Genomic DNA, 22,213 nt, shown 5'->3' with positions numbered 1-22,213 from the left:
TAGGAGGATGCCTCGTCGTATTCGGGATTGTCTAAAGAATAGAGGGGGACTCGCGCAATGCTAATGAGTCTGACTTTTCATGTTAAATGAATTGATGGACTGTGGCCAATCATTTATGGTCATCTGTTGTCAACAACTAATGCAAATCTGTGAAATGTGCCTGTTACACTGTTAAACCATCCATCTCATTAAAAAAATTAAAATATCATAAATTGGGACACTTTTTTTATTGAATATGCCCTACACTTTAACAGTGTATAAAACATATCTATATCTGACAATCCAGCAGTTCTTCATTACTACTATTTTGGTTTCAACGAGTTCAATGGAGGCCAACAACTGACCTGGAGCTGAAGCCAAAATAGCTGTTTGCAGTGCATTAACAAGTGCAAATGGACTATCAGTACAAATGGAAATATTGCCAATTCATTAATTGCTTTATAGGAACGAAAAATGGTTCAAATAGTAAGCTAAAATACTTCTTGACCATAGCTGCATATGTATTGTATTTAAAGTGTTTCTCAATGTTTCAACGTGAAATAAGGTGATGAACTTGATCCATCAAGGAATAGGATAACACTGATGCCTGAAATGGCACCTTCATGAAATGTTTAATTTGTTCAAATAACAGTCTTTTCCGAGGCATAACATACAAATACTATGGATGGCATGTGGAAAATGAAAGTCGTTGATGCCCGCCTTGTTGCCTTATCATGCATTAATGATCATTTGTATGTACATAATCATGTGTACATGAATGAATGAATGAATGAATGACGTTGTGGTTGTATTTTTGAGTCATTCATTGAATGTAATGAAATAATTCGCTTTCGTTTTTCGCTATTCAGAACTCAATAAGACAGCATCAGAGGATGTAGTGTTCTGTTCAAATTTGCAATGTGACTTAGGATGAGTGAGTGAGTTTACTTTTACGCCGTGTTTACCAATATTCCAGCAATATCACGGCGGGGGACACCAGAAATGGAATTCACACATTGTACCCATGTGAGGAATCGAACACGGGGTATCGGCGCGACGAGTGATCGCTTTAACCACCATGCTACCCCAAATCCCCCTGGGGTCACGTTGTTCTTGTGGTAAGGTGGGTTTGTGTATTACAATGCTCGTACCAAAATTGTCCACAATGCTCGTAATACTTTAAATTCTATTGACAGATTATGAAAATGTTCAATGTTGTATGAGTACGAGAAAGTCAATAGGTGTTACATACTGAAGGAGTGATGCGTGTTTGAATTACAAATTACTCGGAACAAAACAAGGAAGTTTACACTCTATTATCATATGCAAATTATGATTATTTATGTCAGATCTAACATATACCCCAGATCATTTTACGTTGGATACTGTGGCAGTGTGACAGATAAATATATGTAAATCAGCTCTTGTAGGCCTACAATAACCAAGATTATTTAATGGAACGGATTATGAAGAGGTACAAGTCTGTTTGTGTAAAGATAAAGTTTAACTCTACTACAGTTACACAAACATGTTACTAATGAATAGTTCATGGTGGTTCTGTTGAAATAATGAATATATTGGAAAATGATAGATGCAAAATTAGAAATTACAAAGTTGCCCATATATTTGAATTTCTTATTTCCATTTCACAGCTTCCTTTTCGGTAGAAGGCTGAATGAATGAGTGATTACATCATATCACAACGGCAATGAACGCCATTATCCACACATACAACTAAGAATGAATGATGAATTCACTTGACATCTAATACACATTGGTCACTACAAGAAGACACATTATCCCTCTGTGTCAAGGTCAAGGATGATCAGGAGCTGTTGGTTTCCTGTATATAGGCGATTGATTCTCATCAGTGTGGTTGTCGTCGGCCATAGGCAACAACGGGAGGCTTCGTTGTTTTTCTGGAAACAACAAGAGACCCGGGTTCACAAACAGGAAGATTCATTACAGGTATTTGTTTATATAACATAGTTTAACTTTGACATAATCCACAAATAACAATGGTTGAGACTAACATTTAGGAACATAAGTTTCCGAATTGACATGGAAAATCCCTTTAAGTTGGATTGTAAATCGTATCAAAATGATAAAGGTGAGCTACAAGCTTTTTTGTAAGGATTTACAATGTAAAGGTCCTATACCAGATGACCATCAAAAGGTAGAAGCTTACCTTCGTCGTCTGTGGATCTGTGACGAACCGGTTCCCTATAAATATCAAACAGGGATATGTGTGTATTTTGATTTAAAACTATTTCCGGTTTCAACACATACAATCTGGTTTACTTTCCCCAACTAATTTTTGGCCTTCTTTCAATGAGTACTAGCAAGTTGTACTTTTAACATGTTGATGATCAGGTACCCGATCTATTCCCTTTAAGCGAAAACAATACGTCTGTTGCGCCTGTAGGTCAACAGGGAGTTAAAGGTCAACCAAAGTGTTGAATGTTCCTGTGGTTCCATATGTTTACCTGCCGAACTTGATTCCGTCCTCGATGGTCTCCGGAAGGTCTCTGTTGAGTGTTTCCGGCAGGAGGAGGGCCAACAGACCTGCCAGGACGGACAGACTGCCAAACACCAAAAGAGGCAGGGCGCGGCCGAAATCTCCGCCAATAAACTTGCCCTGTTAAAAACGTTATACTATGAATATTGAATGCAAGGATAATTGCAGCAACAATTCCTGATATTTGATGTACTAAATTTTAATCCAACTTTAAATTCCAATGAGAAAAACATTTCTGTACATTTCCAGGTATGGAACAATTCGAACCAGTTTGCGTACATCATGTCACTCATATGTCAGTCATACCCATAAACGATATGGTGATGCGTTGTTGTGTTCACTTTCTAAAATCTATGCAAGAGCTGTTAGCCATCTCATACATATCGTTTTATCACCAGAGAATTTGGTTAAGACTTGTATCTTATAAATGTTGAGTTAACGTTTCCATGTTTGTGAAACTAGGTCATTTGTTAGAGGATATCAGCAATCAAACATATCTAAATGCCAAAATAAATCTGATGGATGTCCAGTTTTCAACTGTCGGCAAACATCTGACAGTATTTACGCATAGGTCATTTTTCTAAACGTTTTTTTTTAAATACCGAAGGTTCCTTGAGCCAAACAATGAGCTCATCATGCATTGTCCTTTCTATGTTTCACCCAAGCCAGAGAGCTGAGTCACTTCTATCATCGAGTTCAACAAAAAGAAAACTAAAGCAGAACTGATTAGAGTCACTTTAATGATTTGGAACATGAACGCTAAATCAGCTTAATGTGCATACCCAATCTACGATATAAGGGGCTATCATGCCCCGACACGGGCCCAGGAGGAACTGGCCCCAGTGGCGGAGTGCCGGATGGCAGTTGGAAACAGTTCTGAGGAGAAGACATAGATGATGGCAAAACCTGCTGCTGCCCCCAGCTTCCCTATCATAGCGAGCAGAACCGTGATCCACTGTAATGCTGCAGAGAAAAGCATTGGAAATCTCTTCAACGCATATACTCACGTCAAGGTAACTTTATCAATGGTAAAGCACAGGACACGTGAATAGCGGACAAACTGATAAATAAATGCATTAATGGTAATTTGGCATTTGCAGAACTGACAGGAATGAAAAAGTTACATGTATGCGTTCTGGCATTTAGACTAGCGACGACAAACACATATGGGACATATTCATAAGACTTCTTCCAGGATTTTTACACTGACCCCAGATGAAATGAAAAAGATAATTCGGGGGAGACTTTAGTACGGAAGCCTTTTGGGACCATACAAAGTTGAAAGTTGCATCACGGCTTTGTATATCTGTGATATTGTAATCTTGGGAACCAATTAAAAAAGAGAAAATAAGGTTGAAACAAAATATCTTGAAAATTCAACTATTTTTACATTTCAAGAACAATGCACAAAGAAATGGCCCTGGAAGTCTTCCATACTATAGTCTTCATCATCCGATTACCAACAGGGACAGTTAGATATAACTTAGTTGCATGCATTAACATACTCGATGGTTAGACATCGTCTACTTACATCCATTAACAGGCACGGTTGTAAGACATAGACTATTTTATTTAACTGACACATAGGATACTGACGCTGGAGTCTGTTTGCACAATCGAGCACCTGTTCTACTCATCAACATGCAGGATGGAAGGGCAAAGTCTACTTACACTGGTCAGCATACAGTATAGTGAAGATGGTGAGGATACACGACACGCCTCCTATGATCATCATTGCACAGTGCATGATCTTCCTTCCAAGTCTGTCGAGAAGCCCTATTGAGAGAGCATAGGCCGGGAACTCCACCAGCCCCACCAGCAGGAAGTTGAGGTGGAGGCTGCCTGCCCCAAGGTTGTCCGAGTTAAGGGACAGGCCGTAATACACCATACTGACCACCAACCTAGATGATAATTCAAACAACTGTCTACAAATACATGTCTAGATGGTCTCAAACATAGTCTTAACGGGTTTATTTTGCAAGTGCTTCTGAAGAGTTCTATTGAATAAAGACCAATATCCTTTCCTGATATGTTTTTCCTGATATGTTTTGGCATCAAATATAATTATCAGAAATAATATAGGGATAACATATTCAATATTTCAGAATCTAAGTATACTGAGCGTCCGTTACCGTTTAAGAAGGCAATAATGAAATGCATATATACCATATCGGAAAAAGTACATTTGCCGGGAGATTGCTGGTATATTACCAACATTATTATAGACACCACATTATGTTTAATATCCATCTAAATCATTTAAATAAGACAGGAATGCATTTGCCTACATATTACATATTTCTTTCAAAACATATTCGTACTAAAAGCTGTAAAACGAATGGGCCCTATATCTGAATTTTCACCAATGTGTCCTAATAACGAAAGGCTTGGGCTATTCAAATACCGAAAGTTGTACTGCAGATAATATATATTGAGTCATTCTCCTGTGAAAATATAGTTCACAGGATATATTATATAAATCATGTATTTGTCAAAGAAATAATCGTTTGTGTTAGTAGAGCTTTAGTACATTATGGTATGAAATTGTGTTTGAATGATTCACAGCACTACGAACAATGTAAATCCTGTTATATCTCAAGTTTGTAGCGAGGAGTTAGACAGAGATAGTTTCTTGTTGTTGTTTTATTCTTTTCGTGGGAGCAATTCTTCAACGCAATAATTTAGCTTTAAAATCTTCCCCCAGATATATTATCTTTCTCACAAAATATTACATTAACCACAGCATTGACGTATAAAAAATATTATTTATGGACACAAAGCCACCTTACCAGTTAAAAAATATTATAACAGTTCGTATACACATGACTGGATTGGTGAAAAGATCGAAGAAGCTGCCTTTGGGTTTGTCATCGCGGGCTTCAATCTCTGTTGCCTGTTCTTCAAACAGTTTGTCAGGTAACGTGACTTTGTTCACGTCTGCTGCGCGACGTATAATCACTTCCGCTTCCTGATCCCGGAATTCGTTCAGCAGCCATCTTGGAGATTCTGGAATGACCCTGTCAAGAAGGCCAAATATATCTTTGGTATCGCTTCCTGATATAAGTTAAATACGTTCAACGCATGCATTTGTAAACTTTCCTTTGTAATTTATCTCAAGTAATTAATACAGGAAACCTTTGTTTTTGTTCTTCCTCAACGTATTACATTTGTTTTGAGATACTTAAAGTACGATTGTTTTAGAAATGACTTATATCACACCGCTACGATAATGGACAAGAAATATATTGGAAGTTGTATAATAATTTTACTTACCACCAGTAAATGAGGAAGAGGGCGACTGGGACCGCCATGGATAGCTCCAGGGTATGCCAGTCTCGGACGAAGTAGGCTACTCCGGACAACAGCGTCATACCGACAGCGAAGAACACCTCGATCATTATTCCCGTCCAGACACGCTTAGAGGGTCCAACTATCTCCATGCCTGGTGAAACAGAGTTAGGTGAAGTGTTTGAGAGAAACATTCCACACTTGTTCACATATTGTATGTCCAGACTGAATTAACCTCACTAATACAGTAGACTAGGTTTATACCGAACACGCTTATGACGAACTGACGGATATACCGAACGGTTGTTTATTCCGACAAACTGCAGTATATTTTTCATCAAAATGCATGTTGTGAACTCAGGTTACCACTAACTGAAAGGTGTGGTCCCTGTATTTCAAGAGGGGGGTTGGGGTGGGGGTGGGGTGTCTATAAGCCGTTATTCCGTGTTGCTTGTAGGTTACTCAAAGACTTACACACAGTCTTTCTGCTTATTTTGATGCAACGACGTCACATAAAACCCTCAATTATATGGGTTAACACATTCCTACAAATAGGGATTAGGGGATAGATTTAGGTTAGACTGATTGAGTGTAGGGTTTATAGAGTGGTAGATTGATTTGAGTATACTTAATGAATGGTATAGTGAATATCATATTAAATGATACATTGATGGCATTGATTGGTTGTTTGAGCTAGTGCAGTGTTAGAGGTAGTGGAAGTGGTTATATCATAGCCTTAAGGTTTGAGTGAGTGAGTATGGTTTTAGCAATATTCCAGCAATATCACAACGTGGGACACCAGAAATGGGCTTCACACATGGTACCCATGTGGGGAATCGAACCCGGGTCTTCGGCGTGACGAGCGAACGCTTTAATCACTAGGCTACCCCGCCTCCCCCTTTAAGGTTTGCACGTAGATATTGGTACTAGTTGTTGTAGTGGAAGTAGTAGTTGAAAGTAACTGTAGGTATAGCGGTATTGGTACTGCCACTCTGATGATGATATTATGACACGTGTGGGTGATCATTTACCTATGACGAAACACGTGGTGAAGACCCCTGCCGTAGCGGCGCCGTTGATAAAGCGGAGGATGACGAAAATGACGAAGTTGCTGGACCAGTTGAGTGTGATGCCGCCGGTAATGAGGAACAGGATGCACAGATAAAGAGCCTTCTTCCTCCCGATCCTGGCAGAAAACACAAATAGATGTAGATACATAGATGATACACTAAGCTAGTGTCTCCCTCGGGATTCAAAAAGGGCAGCGCGATAGAATTTCAAAAGGGGCATGCAATGACAGATCTCCAAGTATCAAGTTATCCATGCATAAGATCCTTAAATAACACAACAGTAAAATATTAAACACAGTCAGTAAAATTTTACAATCAAACTAGGCTCATTATGATTACAATAGTCATGTCTACTATTAGAGTAAAATTTACAATTCTACTGACTGTGTTTAATATTTTACTGTTGTGTTTACTATTCTGCTTGACATGTGCTTAATATTGTACTTGTGTTTACTGTAGTGGATAAACACTGCAATATTATCTGTCTTTACGTACGCGTGTCCACAAAACATGAAAACTATGTTACTAACGGGTCAGAATGTAATGTTTACGATCGAACTTCATTATGGCTGTAACAGTCGTCTTTACAATTACGAGCCGTGTTTATTCCTTTACTGTTGTGTTAACTATTCTGCTTGACATGTTTAACATTGTGCTTGTTTACAATTGTACAAGCAATGTTTAGTTTACAAGGCGTCGTACTGGGACTCACTTATCACCCAGGGCTCCAGCTGCAAATGCTCCGAAGAAGTAACCTCCCATGAAGATCATCTGAGAATGTGTAGCAAGGATGGCGTCGTCACAAACGAAGTTGAGCTGAAAGAAAAATTGATAAGAGCGAAAAAAATTAAAGCAGTGTGCATTCTAATACACCTTCACGTGCGATGTGCTCTACTACAGCAATAGGTCGACTAAAACAAACCAGTGTTTACAGAAGCTACTAAAACTATTCATTCTCGCCAACGGGGGCGGTAGGGTAGCCTAGTGGTTAAAGCGTCGGCTCGCCACGCCGAAGACCCGGATTCGATTCTCCACATAGGTACAATGTGTGAAGCCCATTTCTTATGTCCCCGCCGTGATATTGCTGGAATATTGCTAAAGCGGACTAAAAGCATTGCCATTCACGTTAAAAACACAATTTTAATGTTTAAACACTATTATCAAGCTTAGATCATCACCTCTATCTGGCAGTTTATGTATTTGGACGAAATGGGGTAAACGTTTTTTGACAAATTAATTCAAATTAATGAAAGTGTCAGTATGTTTGGTTAGTTTGAATTGTCAGGGTCTGCTTTAGACACATTTTCAAGTACATAGCAGTCCCATGGTTTAATATGAGAGGTTGAATACTCACCTCCGTTGAAACAGTAGACTCAAAAACAGACTTGTCGTACACCCATTTCTCACACCCCACCACTGTACGGTTGACGCCATCTTTGGTGCTATTTTTACCGTTGCCGTAGATGTGACATCGGTCAAGTTGCAGTTCGCCGTCCCTTGTAACGTAGGGGATAGTAGCGTTGATAAGATGGGCGTGGAATGCAGACTGTACATCGTAGGTGTCGTTGTCGTAACCGGGGATGGCGCACCTGTAGGACAATACAGAGATGATCATTTGAGCTGGTGAGTTTAGTTTTACGCTGCGTATAGCAATATTCCAGCAATATCACCTCGGGGGACACCAGAAATGGGTTTCACACGTTGTATCTATGTGGGGAATCGAACCCGGGTTTTCGGCGTGACGAGCGAACGTTATAACCACTAGCCTATCCCACCGCTGCGCGACGATCTGGGATGAGTGTGTCGTGTTATTTCGAATAGAAAGGCGATGTTCTCTGTATTTTCCACACTTAAAAGAAGCTGCACATGGTCAACTACCTTGCTGTGACACTTGACGTCACTACTATTATGACGTCATTTAACATTATATTGCACTGCCGTATGCAGTCACTCATTACGATGACGTAACATTACACCACTACAACATACTATTTTCCTATCACTTATCAAACCTTCGCCACTGGTAAACATTTTGGCGTGTACAAAGATCAGAGGGCTGGTCACTTCAGATGGAAGTCTTTCTATCTTACTGAAAAATTGCTTCGTAGTTTAATGGGGACATCACACTTGTAACTAACTGAGGAGTACGCCAATGTTAATTAACTCAAAAAAGCGCAAATGGTAACAGTGTTTTTTTACGTTCCATGGCATTTTCTCATTGATTGTAATGAACCCTGTCATGGCATATATTTTGTAGATTTCGAAGATGAGTTGTTAGATATTGCAAAGCAAAGTCGACAATATCATCAGCCAGTGTTAAAAGAATCACCATCAATTTGAGCTGATACCAGGCGTTCGTGAAGACGTTGGCGTTTCCCGCCCCATCGATGGCAACTGCAACTGCAAATGCAAACCAGTCTTTCCCTCCAAAGAATACCATACACACAACAATATGAGTCATGTCGTTCAGAATTTGGATTATTTGCATCGACATTTTTGACAAATATTTCTTCCGAGATGTGTAACCCTTTATTGCTCTTTGTTTGTAAGGTCTTTTTTATGGTACTCGTGAAGGTCCGGGTTAGAATGTATATCTTCAGTAACCCGTGCTTGTCGTAAGAGGCGACTAACGGGATCGGGTGGTCAGGCTCGCTGACTTGGTTGACACATGTCATAGGTTTCCAATTGCGCAGACCTATGCTCATGCCGTTGGTCACAGGATTGTCTGGTCCAGACACGATTATTTACAGACCGCCGCCATATTGCTGGAATATTGCTGAGTGCGGCGTAAAAATAACCTCACCCACTCACTGTTTATGGACATTCCAGCCATAATGTAACCGACGTTATTAAGGTGTGAGTATTAAAAAAATCGGAAATAAAGAACTAATTCTAGACAACCTCTGGATTTAGGTAAATCTATCAGTTACTGTCAACTGGATAGTATGATTGCTCGATGTCAGCATCCCTTTCTCGGTTACTTCAGAAATATTACCTATACAGAGATAGCTTCACGGTCGGCGTATATCCAAACACTACCTAAGTTCAAGAGTAAACTAAGGAGATCTTTGTCCACGGTAATTCAAGAAGACGGGTGTTTACAAGCCTAAGCTGTTTGAGTAGGGCACAAAGTAGCAACACAAACATATTGTGAGGCTGCTGGTCAATAACTGTTTAACCGAACCTTAAATGCGGTCCGTCCTTCTGGATGTCGGATTTGCATCACAATGAGATTCAACCCCTTCCTGTAAGCCACTGGGCTAAAGTTCACCTTCTTAGTCTTTGCAAGATGTGGCCATTTATAAATGTCGTAGTTTAAGTGGGGGTGTCAAACGTTTGGTATTACACGATTACACGGCCCTCCTTCAGGGAGTTCGTCTAATCTCTGTTGTAAACAGGATCAAGTATTGGTTACATGACCCTCGTAAGATCAAGAGTTCAACGGCCCTGGATACCTTAACTTTTCCACGAACTTTCACACATTCTTAACCTTTTAAACAGTCATGAATTACCAGTTTTCTTCAAATGGTTTGAACGATAAAACTAAGGCCTTTATACTTGGTTCCACTGAAAGTGAGTGAGTGAGTGAGTATGGTTTTACGCCGCTTTTAGCAATATTCCAGCAATATCACGGCGGGGGACACCAGAAATGGACTTTACACATTGTACCCATGTGGGGAATCGAACTCGGCGTGAACTTAGGCGTGCCGAGCGATTAACCACTAGGCTACCCCCACCGTCCGGTTCCCCTCAAAGAAACTGGTCTGTACAAATGACGCGTGTTTCATTGTCAACGAGATGAAGCCCATTTCTGGTGTCCCCCGCCGTGATGTTGCTGGAATATTGCTAAAAGCGGCGTAAATCCATACTCAGTCAGTCAGTCAACGAGATTGAAGAATAACCATTAAATGAGATATTATAGATGAATCCTCTTTTCATTACACGAGCGACTTTTTGTGACTGTCCGAACGCTTATTTCGTGGCGTGCACTGTATATTCCGTGACCTTCCATACGCACTTAGTGACTTACTCCATTACGTCCCATGCCGTCCGTGTATACTTGAGCACGTAGGTGGTATGTTCTGTGCCTAATTAGTGCTTAATTATGCCTATGACTCCTTGCCGGCATCGTGACGAGGCATGCTGATGTCATTACGTGTCATGCTTATTCTTTGGCTACCTTTTGTTCCATCAGTGATGGGGGCGGTGGTGTAGCCTAGTGGTTAAAGCGTTCGCTTGTCACGCCGAAGACCCGGGTTCGATTCCCAACATGCATATGGGTACAATGTGTGAAGCCAGTTCCTGCTGTTCCCTGCCGTTACGTTGCTGGAATATTGCTAAAACCGGCGTGAAACTAAACTCACTCACATTCACTCCATCAGTGATGGTCGATGGATAGGTGAGTGGACCACGGGTTGGAGGTAAGGAATGGGGATGGGTGAGATGGTCGATGGATGGGTGAGTGGACCACGGGTCGGAGGTGAGGGCGGAAGATATGTGAGATGGTCGATGGATTGGTGAATGGACCACGGGTTGGAGGTAAGGAAAGGGAATGGGTGAGATGGTCGATGGATGGGTGAGTGGACCACGGGTCGGAGGTAAGGAAGGGGAATGGGTGAGATGGTCGATGGATGGGTGAGTGGACCACGGGTTGGAGGTGAGGAGGAAGATATGTGAGATGGTGGACAGATGGGTGAGTGGACCACGGGTCGGGGTGAGGGAGGAAGATATGTGAGATGGTTGATGGATGGGTGAGTGGACCACGGGTCGGAGGTCAGGAAGGGAGATGGGTGAGATGGTCGATGGATGGGTGAGTGGACCACAGGTCGGAGGTGAGGGAGGAAGATATGCGAGATGGTCGATGGATGGGTGAGTGGACCACGGGTCGGAGGTGAGGGAGAAAGATATGTGAGATGGTCGATAGATGGGTGAGTGGACCACGGGTCGGAGGTGAGGGAGGAAGATATGCGAGATGGTCGATGGATGGGTGAGTGGACCACGGGTCGGAGGTAAGGAAGGAGATGGGTGAGATGGTCGATGGATGGGTGAGTGGACCACGGGTCGGAGGTAAGGAAGGGAGATGGGTGAGATGGTCGATGGATGGGTGAGTGGACCACGGGTTGGAGGTAAGGAAGGGAGATGGGTGAGATGGTCGATGGATGGGTGAGTGGACCACGGGTCGGAGGTGAAGGGGTCCTTGGAGGGAGATGGGTGAGATGGTCGATGGATGGATGAGTGGACCACGGGTCGGAGGTGAGGGAGGAAGATATGGTGAGATGGTCGATGGATGGGTGAAGTGGAGGTCGGAGGTAAGGAAGGGGGTAGGAGATGGTCGATGGATGGAGTGGACCACGGGTGGTCGGTGAGGATGGGTGGAGACCACGAGGATGGACCACGGGTCGGAGGACCACGGGTCGGAGGGCGGAAGGGAATGGGAGATGATGGATGGTCGATGGATGGGTGAGTGGACCACGGGTCGGAGGTGGGAAGAGATGGGTGAGATGGTCGATGGATGGGTGAGTGGACCACGGGTCGGAGGTAAGGAAGAGGAATGGGTGAGATGGTCGATGGATGGGTGAGTGGACCACGGGTCGGAGGTGAGGGAGGAAGATGGTCGATGGATGGGTGAGAGATGGTCGATGGATGGGTGGGAGGGAGTGGACCACAGGTCGGAGGTAAGGGAGATAGGTAGGTGAGATGGTCGATGGATGGGTGGAGTGGACCACAGGTCGGAGAGTAAGGGAGGAATAGGTGAGAGTGGTCGATGGGATGGGTGAGTGGACCACAGGTCGGAGGTGAGGAGGAAAGGTATGTGAGATGGTCGATGGATGGGTGAGTGGACCACGGGTCGGAGGTGAGGGAGGAAGGAGATGGTGAGATGGTCGATGGATGGGTGAGTGGACCACGGGTCGATGAGGGGAGGATGGGGATGGGTGAGATGGTCGATGGATGGGTGAGTGGACCACAGGTCGGAGGTGAGGGAGGGAGATGGGTGAGATGGTCGATGGATGGGTGAGTGGACCACGGGTCGGAGGTGAGGGAGGAGATATGTGAGATGGTCGATGGATGGGTGAGTGGACCACGGGTCGGAGGTAAGGAAGGAAGATATGTGAGATGGTCGATGGATGGGTGAGTGGACCACAGGTCGGAGGTAAGAAGGAGATGGGTGAGATGGTCGATGGATGGGTGAGTGGACCACAGGGTCGGGAGGTGAGGAAGGGGAGATGGGTGAGATGGTCGATGGATGGGTGAGTGGAACCACGGGTGAGGAGGTAAGTGAAGGGAGAGGTAGGAAAGGAATCGGATGGATGGGTGATGGATGAACCACAGGTTGGAGGTAAGAAGGGAGATGGTGAGATGGATGCGATGGTCGGTGCTGGAGGTAACGTTGGATGGATGGAGGGTAGATGGAGTGGTCGACGGTGGAATGGACCACAGGTCACGGAGGTGGAAAGGAGGAAGGTCAGGGTGAGTGGTCGGAGGAGGTGGTGAGGACCAAGGGTCGGAAGGATGAGGAAAGTGAGGGTGAAGGTGGAAGGGAGGTGGTCGATGGATGGGTGGAGTGGACCACGGGTGGAATGGGTAGACGATGGTCGGTGGTGGAGTGGAGATGGGTGAGATGGAGATGGATGGATGGGTGAGTGGACCACGGGTCGGAGGTGAGGTGGTGAGATGGTCGTGATGGATGGGGTGGATGCACACCGGAAGTGGAACTAATGGGGATGGGGTGGAAGGTCGAGATGGAAGGAGTGGCACGGATGGATGGAGAGTGGACGTCTAGGTAGGTCGGATGGATGGGTAGGAAGGAGGCAGGAGGTGAAAGAATATGAAGTGACGATATGACCACAGGTTGGATGTGGAGATGGGGTGGAGATGGTCGATGGATGGATGAGTGGACCACGGGTCGGGAGGTGAAGGGAGATGGTGGGTCGATGGTCGGTGAATGGACCGGAGTCCGGAGGCGGAAGGAGAAAGAACGAGTCGTGGATGGTGGAATCCACCGGAGGAAGGTGATGCCGGATGGAGATGGACGAGCTGAACGGGTCGGAGAGTAGGAAAGGGAGATATCGACCGACATGGGTGAGTGGACCACAGGGTCGGAGAGTAGGAGGAAGATAGTTGGTCGTGGACGGTGGGGGCGGACCACGGATTGGAGGTAGGAAAGGAACCACGTGGACGGAGGATGGAGGAACCACCGGGAGGGTGAGGTGGGGAGAATGGATGACGGATGGAGTGAGTGAACCACAGGTCGGAGGTGGAGGAAGGAAGATATGGATGGTCGATGGATGTGGATGGACCATGGCCGACGGAGGTGAGGAAGGAGATGGGTGGAATGGTCGATGGATGGGTGAGTGGACCACGGACCGGAGGAGTAAGGGAGGAAGATACGGTGAGATGGTCGATGGATGGGTGAGTGGAACCCACACGGTCGGAGAAAAAGGAAGAAGAGGATGAGATGGTCGATGGATGGAAGGTGGACCACAGGTCCGGGGTATGGAAGTAGGAAAGGAATGGGTGAGATGGTCCACAAGGATGGGTGGAGTGGACCACGGGAATGGAGGGACCAGGGAAAGGTGGAGGAAGGTCAATGGATGGGTGGGTGGACCACGGGTCAGGAGATGGAGGAGGAAGATATAGCCGAGATGGTCGATGGATGGATGGGTGGTGACACAGGTTGGAGAGGTAGGAAGGAAGATGGGTGGAGATGGTCCCGATGGATGGACGTGGGACGTTGGAGGTGACGGGAGATGGTCAGGTTGGTCGATGATGGTTGAGGAACCACAACGAAGGGAGGAAGATAGGTGGTCGAGATGGACGGATGGATGGTGAGTGGAACCACGAGATGGAATGACGTGACGACGGTGAGTGAACTACACGGGGAGGTGGAGGGAGGTGGCCGATGGTCGATGGATGGGTGAGTGGACCACAGGTCGGAGGAAGGAAGGGAGATGAGATGGTCAGATGGATGGGTGGAGTGGACCACAGGTCGGAGAATGAGGAGAAAGATATATGTGAGATGGTCGATGGATGGGTGAGTGGACCACGGTCGGAGGTGAGGAAAGGAGATGGGAGATGGTCGATGGATGGGTGAGTGGACCACGGGTTGGAGGTAGGGAAGGGAGATGGGTGAGATGGTCGATGGATGGTGAGTGGAACATGGGTACGGAGGAAGGAAGATGGGTGATGAATGATGGATGGACTGGTGAGTGGAAGCGATGAGAAGGTGGGTGAGTTGGTCGACGGACGGGTGGAGAGGACACAGGTCGAGGGAGGAAGAGATGTGTAGAGATGGTCGATGGATGGGTAGAAGTGAACCACAGGTCGGAGGAGAGAGTGAGGAGGAATGACTGGTGATGTAAGGATGGTAGACAACACGGATGGAGGTAGATCCCGTGAGACAGGTCGAAGATGGAGGAGAGGAACGGTCGATGGATGGGTGAGTGGACCACGGGGTCTGGAGGTAAGGAAGGGAGATGGGTGAGATGGTCGATGGATGGGTGAGTGGACCACGGGTCTGAGGTAAGGGAAGGGGATGGTGAGATGGTCGATGGATGGGTGGAGTGGACCACGGGTCGGAGGCAGGTCCGGATGGATGGGTGGAGTGAGAAGGGAGATGGGTGAGATGGTCGATGGATGGGTGGAGTGGACCACAGGTCGGAGGTGAGGGAGGAGGATATGTAGGTGAGTTGGTCGATGGGTGGATGCTTATGTGGATGGGTGGAGTTGGTCGATGTGGATGGTCGATGTGGATGGGTGGAGTGGACCACGTGTCTTAGGTGAGAGAGGAAGGTAGGTGAGTTGGTCGATGGATGGGTGAGTGGACCACAGGTCAGGAGGTGAGGGAGGAGGAAGGTAGGTGAGTTGGTCGATGTGGATGTTTATGTGGATGGGTGAGTTGATCGATGTGGATGTTTATGTGGATGTTTATGTGAATGGGTGTGAGCAAGATGTGTAGGCTTAACAATATCACGGCTCGCAGGTAGGCACCAGTTTACAATAACATTTATTTAAGAATGTTACAGGGGTCATTGTGAGGTGACTGTACTTTACACACAATGACACATTTCCCCGGGGTCAAGAATCAGCATGTGTTGACGCTTGCTCCCCTTCAAGACATATATGTCAGGCTTGTCCACTAACAATGCCTATGGTAAAACACCGTCCGGAATCAAGTAATACTACTCTTATCCCCTAAACTCATGTATATAGGAGCACGTAAACTACAGCATCTCCTTTGTCTCTAACACTGTACAAGAAAGCTGATATGACTGGTTGGTGAGATTCAGTGAAGAGGGCGTATATTCTGAAAACACACACAAGCACTCATGCACTCGCTCAAACACATAGTAAGACTCGGGTACATAGAGAGACTAAGATCCATGGTAGGACTACGATCCATGGTACACCTCAGATCCTTGGTAGGCTTAAGGTCCATTGTAGGCCTTAGATCCATGGTATGCTTCCATACGTCCATGTTGGACCTCAGGTCCATGATAGGACTCAGATCCAGGGGGGAGGGGGTGGTCTTAGATCCATGGTACGCCACAGATACAGGGAAGGTCCCAGATTCACGGTAAGCCTCAGATCCATTGTATATCTTTGGTCCATGGTAGGCCTCAGATCCATGCTATACATCAGGTCCATGGTATACATCAGATCCATGGTACACATCATATCCATGGTAGGCCTCGGATTCATGGTAGACCTCAGGTCCATTGTATATCTTTGGTCCATCGTAGGCCTCAGGTCCATGGTAGGACTCAGATTCGTGGTAGGCCTCATGTCCTCAACGTCGAGTACGATTCTCTGAGGCTTATTCCCATCGATGGTAACAACCTCCAATGCTTTATGAAGACGATTTTCCTGCTTAACGACGCAAACGAGAAAGCAAAGTGGTCCCAGTGATAATATATACTCATGCCAACAATGGTTGTCACCCCCTTCAAGTTTTTGTAATTGGAGAGGGGTGGGGTGGTGGTGTGTGGGGGTTGGGGTGGGGAGGGGGTGACAACCATTATTGGCATGAGTATAGTAAATGGGGCAGTGTGTGAGAACCAATACAGAAAGAAAATGAGCGATAACCAGTCATCTGTCGAAAATGCATTCATTCGTAACCAGCTTGTATGCTTAGATCGCAGCATGACTGCCTGCAATTTTAATGTCCATCGGTTCACAGCCAATTATAACACAATAAATTGAATGTGATAGGCTGACATACACATAAACGACGAAATCATTTCTATAACCATAAACATTATCCTAATCCTAACAAATCTCAAATACACGCAGAGACCGATGTGCTAATCCAACTGTCCTAAGCAATATATATGTCAGTCTATCAATTGCTAATGATATCACACACTAAGTATAACATCCCGGGTGACCTAACTGCCATTGGAAAAATTAACTATAGATAAAATACATTATTGTTTCATAAGGTGTTATTTTGCTTTAATGACAGACCTAACTATAATTGAAAACGTAAATATAGATAAAAGACATTATTGTTTCATAAGGTGTTATTTTGCTTTAGTTATAGACCTAACTATAATTGAAAAACGTAAATATAGATAAAATACATTATTGTTTCATAAGGTGTTATTTTGCTTTGGTTGAATTAATTGTTGATTGGATTTCATTAAAAGTGTCGATTTCATCACAACAGAACTACGATACTTAGGTATGCTCGTTTTTAATGAGTTACCATGCCAATATTTGATGATTTCACCAAAGTCAAAACATTCGTCACTCAGGCTCGCTTACGACATACAGCTGATATGCTACAATAAACCTGAAATACTGGGCAAAGTCAGGCAAAAGCTGCCAAGGTGAACCGGTCGCAGTGCAACATTACAGGGCCTAGATTTTCGAAACTCTCTTAGCGCTAAGATACTCGTAAGTGCCATACATTAACATTAACTTACGACTATCTTAGAGCTACATGTAAGAGAGCTTCGAAAATCTAGGCCCAGGGCCATGCCAAGACTACATGCCGACTAATTCCACGCACTAGTTGATCCAGTCAGAACATGTATTTACTGTTATTTCTTACACTTGAAACTTACCGGAACCCCATATTTTGTACACAAACTAACATATATTCCAATTGTAAGTTCGTAAGCTTACTACCATATGTTTGAAGTCGCATTATACGTTTGTTGCAGAGACAAAAATTATCGAAAAGCGAAAGAAATTGTTTTACAATGTTTACTTATACACGGATCTGGTTGCATTTAAAAATGAACTGGCATACGTAAGGTAATTACATGTGGTAAATGCACGTATAAAACATAAAATTAAGAGCGGCCTGACCTTGAAGTTTTATAGAAGAATTCGTCAAATATATGCACTAACTGAATTAATCCGTATTTGCCTACTCACCTGTGGTTTGGGATGTTGAGGAGGAAGACGCTGATCATCATCCTGATTCCATGGGCGATGCCAGGAAGACATAGAAGAAAGTAAACCCCTTTCTGATATCTTCCAAACTCCCCCAGGTGCCGCAGAACATCATCGAAGTTCAGTCTCATCTTTATATTCCTATTGCACTCGCGCCGTCCTTCCAAACACTGTCCGGATCATTAAAAGATGATCAAATAATTTCGAACTGCCGATGACCACCGTTGTTGTCTTGGTGTTTGCTTCAATGATTGAGGTTGGTATTGTATCTTTAATGCAAGGCGTTGGAACCACTTGATATATATCCAGCCAATTGCGAGAAGGGACGGGTAGATCCACCGATAAGCGTATCACACGAGAACGGACCCTGATAACCCTATCACCTTTCACACATGGGTGGTGTGTGTGCGTGGAAGATTCTGTCTGGGGACGCTGCTGAAAGGGAAAGTCCCCAGGTCAATGTGCAATCACTACCCTATATGTCACTCTCAACCTAAATGCATATTTTAGGACACACTGTGCAATGTCATATAGAGTGTTATCTGTATACTTCAATTTCAATTCAATCATGATAGCAATTACGATTTTTAACATTTTTGTATTGATCAAAATGTTATAAATATACTGACGCACAAAAGAAAGTATAGACTGATGTTTGAAGATTGCTAAAGATACAACAAACAAGAAATGGTGCATTTGGAAAACAAAATGCAATTATGTTAGTCCTTAAATCTGCTGTACTTCGGAGATTGTTGAGGCTGGAAAGTTTTGGACACTGTTATTTTTCTGTTTTCTGGAGAATTTCACATGAATACTTTCTTTACATGCTATTCCGAAAGTTTTCGTAAAGTATGTGCTGGTTAAAGAAGGCACCAGTCTGCTACTCATTAGTAAAGCCAGTACATTGTACTTATGTTCTTCAAATTAAACGCATTCACTATGAGACCAAACCAACTACAGAGATAATATATTATCGAGAAGCCCGACTGTGGCTTGGAGGATTCATGATAATTGAAGTGTTTGTTTGGTTGCCTTCTTTCCGCGTTGAATCATCTTTGTTGTTTAACGCCACACGCAGCAATATTCAAGCTATATGCCGGCGACCAGTAAATAATCGAGCCTGGACCAGACAATCTAGTGATTGACATCATGAGCATCGATCTACACAACTGGGATATGATGTCATGCATCAACCAAGTCAGCGACCTTACCACCCCATACCGACAAGCCTTTAACAACAAACATGGGTTGCTGAAGACCATTTCTATCCCGGCTCTTCACGGCCCGTGGAATGATGACTGACTGACTGAGTTTGGTTTTACGCCACTTTTAGCAATATTCCAGCAACATCACGTCGGGGGACACCAGAAATGGGCTTCACACATTGTGCCCATGTGGGGATTCGAACCCGGGTCTTCGGCGTGACGAGCCAACGCTTTAACCATTAGGCTACCCCACCGCCCCTCCGTGGAATTATGAAGACATTGTGATGGATAGTGATCCCGATGAGTGAGCATTGACGACACCTGCAGCAACATTCCAGTCACACGACATGGGAAACACGGAGAACTGATGTATACCAATGTTGGGATTTCCATGACAACCTTGTAACATCTATGATGAATGAGTAAAAACAAGTTTGTCTCCCTGAGTTACAGCATTCACTGGTGACTCTCGAGCTCTATGACAGTCGGCCCTTTGAAAGTCACTCATTCAGTACGTTTAAATTCAAATTAGAACGTAGGAAGAAAATCTAAAACAAATTGTGATACTTTGTAAGCGGGAAATAGAAAAAGGCAATAAAAAAGCTGATTAGTGGAAAAGAAGTTTCCAGAAGACGTCCAGATAGTTGATGCGAGAAATAGAAGACGTCCAGATAATTCATGCGTGAACTAACGGAATATTGTAAAGGATCAATAGTGCTAAATGAGAAGTTCAAGATTGTCGTTTGCTAGTCAAGAATGTTCCCGGCCAGGTATCATCTGATGTCCACTCGTTTGTTTAAAATGAACGAGTGAAGTTTTGTTGTTGCACTTTACCGTTCACGTACCTCCCACCACCTAGTAGTTCGTGCGTCTCAGGTTCCACTTCAGTTTCTTCTATTCACTAGCACACAAACGCTGACGCCAAGCATCATGTTACGGATCAAACTTGTGTGAGTAATGTTACTTTTCTGTAGTTCTGTAAAGTATTATAGTCTTCGCCATGATTAGAGGCTATAGTGATTTCCGACGAGGACGCTACAGAAATACATATATGTGGACAGATGACTGTGCATATCTTGAACGTTATAGTCTGGATCGAGCTGGTTGAGGATGACGTATATTCATAATGGCACTTGGTTGTTTACAACAACATAATGCGCATCAACATTTGAGTTGCTATTTAGAGATATTCTGTCTTTGTTTGCGAAAACTTTGTTTGTTTTCTTAGTCATATATTTCATTGAGTGTAAGATTTTAATGGACAAACACGAAAAGAATGGGGTCGTGCTCAGTCATACATCAACGTTTTCAGAACAGTTTTCGTCGACTGTAACAATTCGGTCAGCACGAGCATTGGTTGAGTGGCAGAGTACTAATGCGCATTTAACTTAGGTTTTAGGTCAAAATGAAAAACAGTTATATCTTTATATCTGCATATACCCCGGGGCACATAAGTCTGATCTAAATGAACGTACATATCAATTAATCTGTAATGCTTTGATCGCTGTCCGATATACTAGTTGCTTGCAAAACATACAATCATAGATCAACATCTGATTATTGTTATGAAACGCCATGAGAGCATGTCAGCGTCCGACCTTTCTTCCGAAATATTCCATTCATGGGTGTAGGTCACATTGTTAAACGCACAGAAAAACTCAACGAAACGTTTCGAAACTGTACAAGGTACAACATTCGAGTTACGCTACTTACCACACTATCCCAGCCGTCAACGAGCCTCAGTCCAAGGCCAGCGAGTGTGAACATATGTACAATGGTCAGCGTCCGTGCCCTTGTAAACACACTGATAGATCACTGTCCATGTAGGTATTTATACCTTGACCATGACAAGGACTGCGGTATGGGTAACTGACCTTATCCGCTGTCGCGAACGCTTTCGTAGGCTGCAGTGGAACCACAATGTCAAAGTTACCCGCGGATAAACGCTTGTATTTGTAAGCGTACAAATTTTCAACACAAATCATGGCTGAACGCAGGCATGTTTTAGATTGAATTAATGCTTTAAAGGACCACCACCAAGTATTATGTTAACAGTATATGCCGGCGAAACTAGTGGGTAAAGCGTTGGTTCGTTACTTCAAAACCCCAGGTTCGACTCTGTTTTAGTGAAGCACCTGAATCAAAATGCTTTGTTCCAGCTTTCGAAAACCTCTACTCTGCGTTATTTTACTGTATATTCAAAGGGTGTTGGATGAAAATGTAAACATAGCGGAAGGGGACAAGGCCTAAAGGCTTTCCCAGACCGTTAGTGTCTACACTTTTACCCAAACCCGAGGGATAAATGTTTAATGTATCCTAACATGTAACCGAAAATCTTACACAACATATACTCACAATTTTATGTTTCGACCACACGTATTTGACCTTTAGGAAACGGGCATACAATGGCTCTTGCTGACGCACATGTACTTGAAATAGGAATTGTCATTGGGTTGTGGTTCGTAAGCGCCACTGAATCCAGGTGGTTCACGCACTATAAATAAAAGTACGAAGGTTTTCAAGATTAGTCCTAATGAAATATAAGACCAACCTTTACTTTCATTTGAATAATTCCAAACATTCCGTCTGTAAAGTGTGTTCCTAAATTGTTCCTTAACGGTTTCATTCTCATCCACCCTGAGTTTCTCCATGTTTACATCAAGCAACACAACATCCACCCTGATTCCGTCCACAGTTACATCAGGCAACACAACATCCACCCCGATTCAGTCCACATTTACACCAAGCAACAC

At 43.9% G+C, this 22,213-nt stretch overlaps 1 protein-coding gene and 1 pseudogene across 3 annotated transcripts in view; both read right to left on the bottom strand.

The window, feature by feature from the left end:
* Positions 1-1,175: 1,175 nt before the first annotated feature.
* LOC124263327 lies at positions 1,176-20,459 on the bottom strand (annotated as a pseudogene).
* LOC124263329 (organic cation transporter protein-like) overlaps positions 19,674-22,213 on the bottom strand; it is a 53,509-nt gene continuing 50,969 nt past the window's right edge. For all 3 annotated transcript variants that reach the window (XM_046697909.1, XM_046697910.1, XM_046697907.1), the window contains one exon: positions 19,674-19,718. The gene's annotated coding sequence lies outside the window, so the exon portion shown is untranslated. The remainder of the gene's footprint in view (positions 19,719-22,213) is intronic.

Source organism: Haliotis rubra, unplaced genomic scaffold, assembly GCF_003918875.1.
Source record: "Haliotis rubra isolate DU_JTF1 unplaced genomic scaffold, ASM391887v1 Scf88, whole genome shotgun sequence".
NCBI classification, from domain to species: Eukaryota; Metazoa; Mollusca; class Gastropoda; order Lepetellida; family Haliotidae; genus Haliotis; species Haliotis rubra.
Note: the sequence above shows the minus strand (reverse complement) of the source record. Positions and strands in the feature narration are given on the sequence as shown.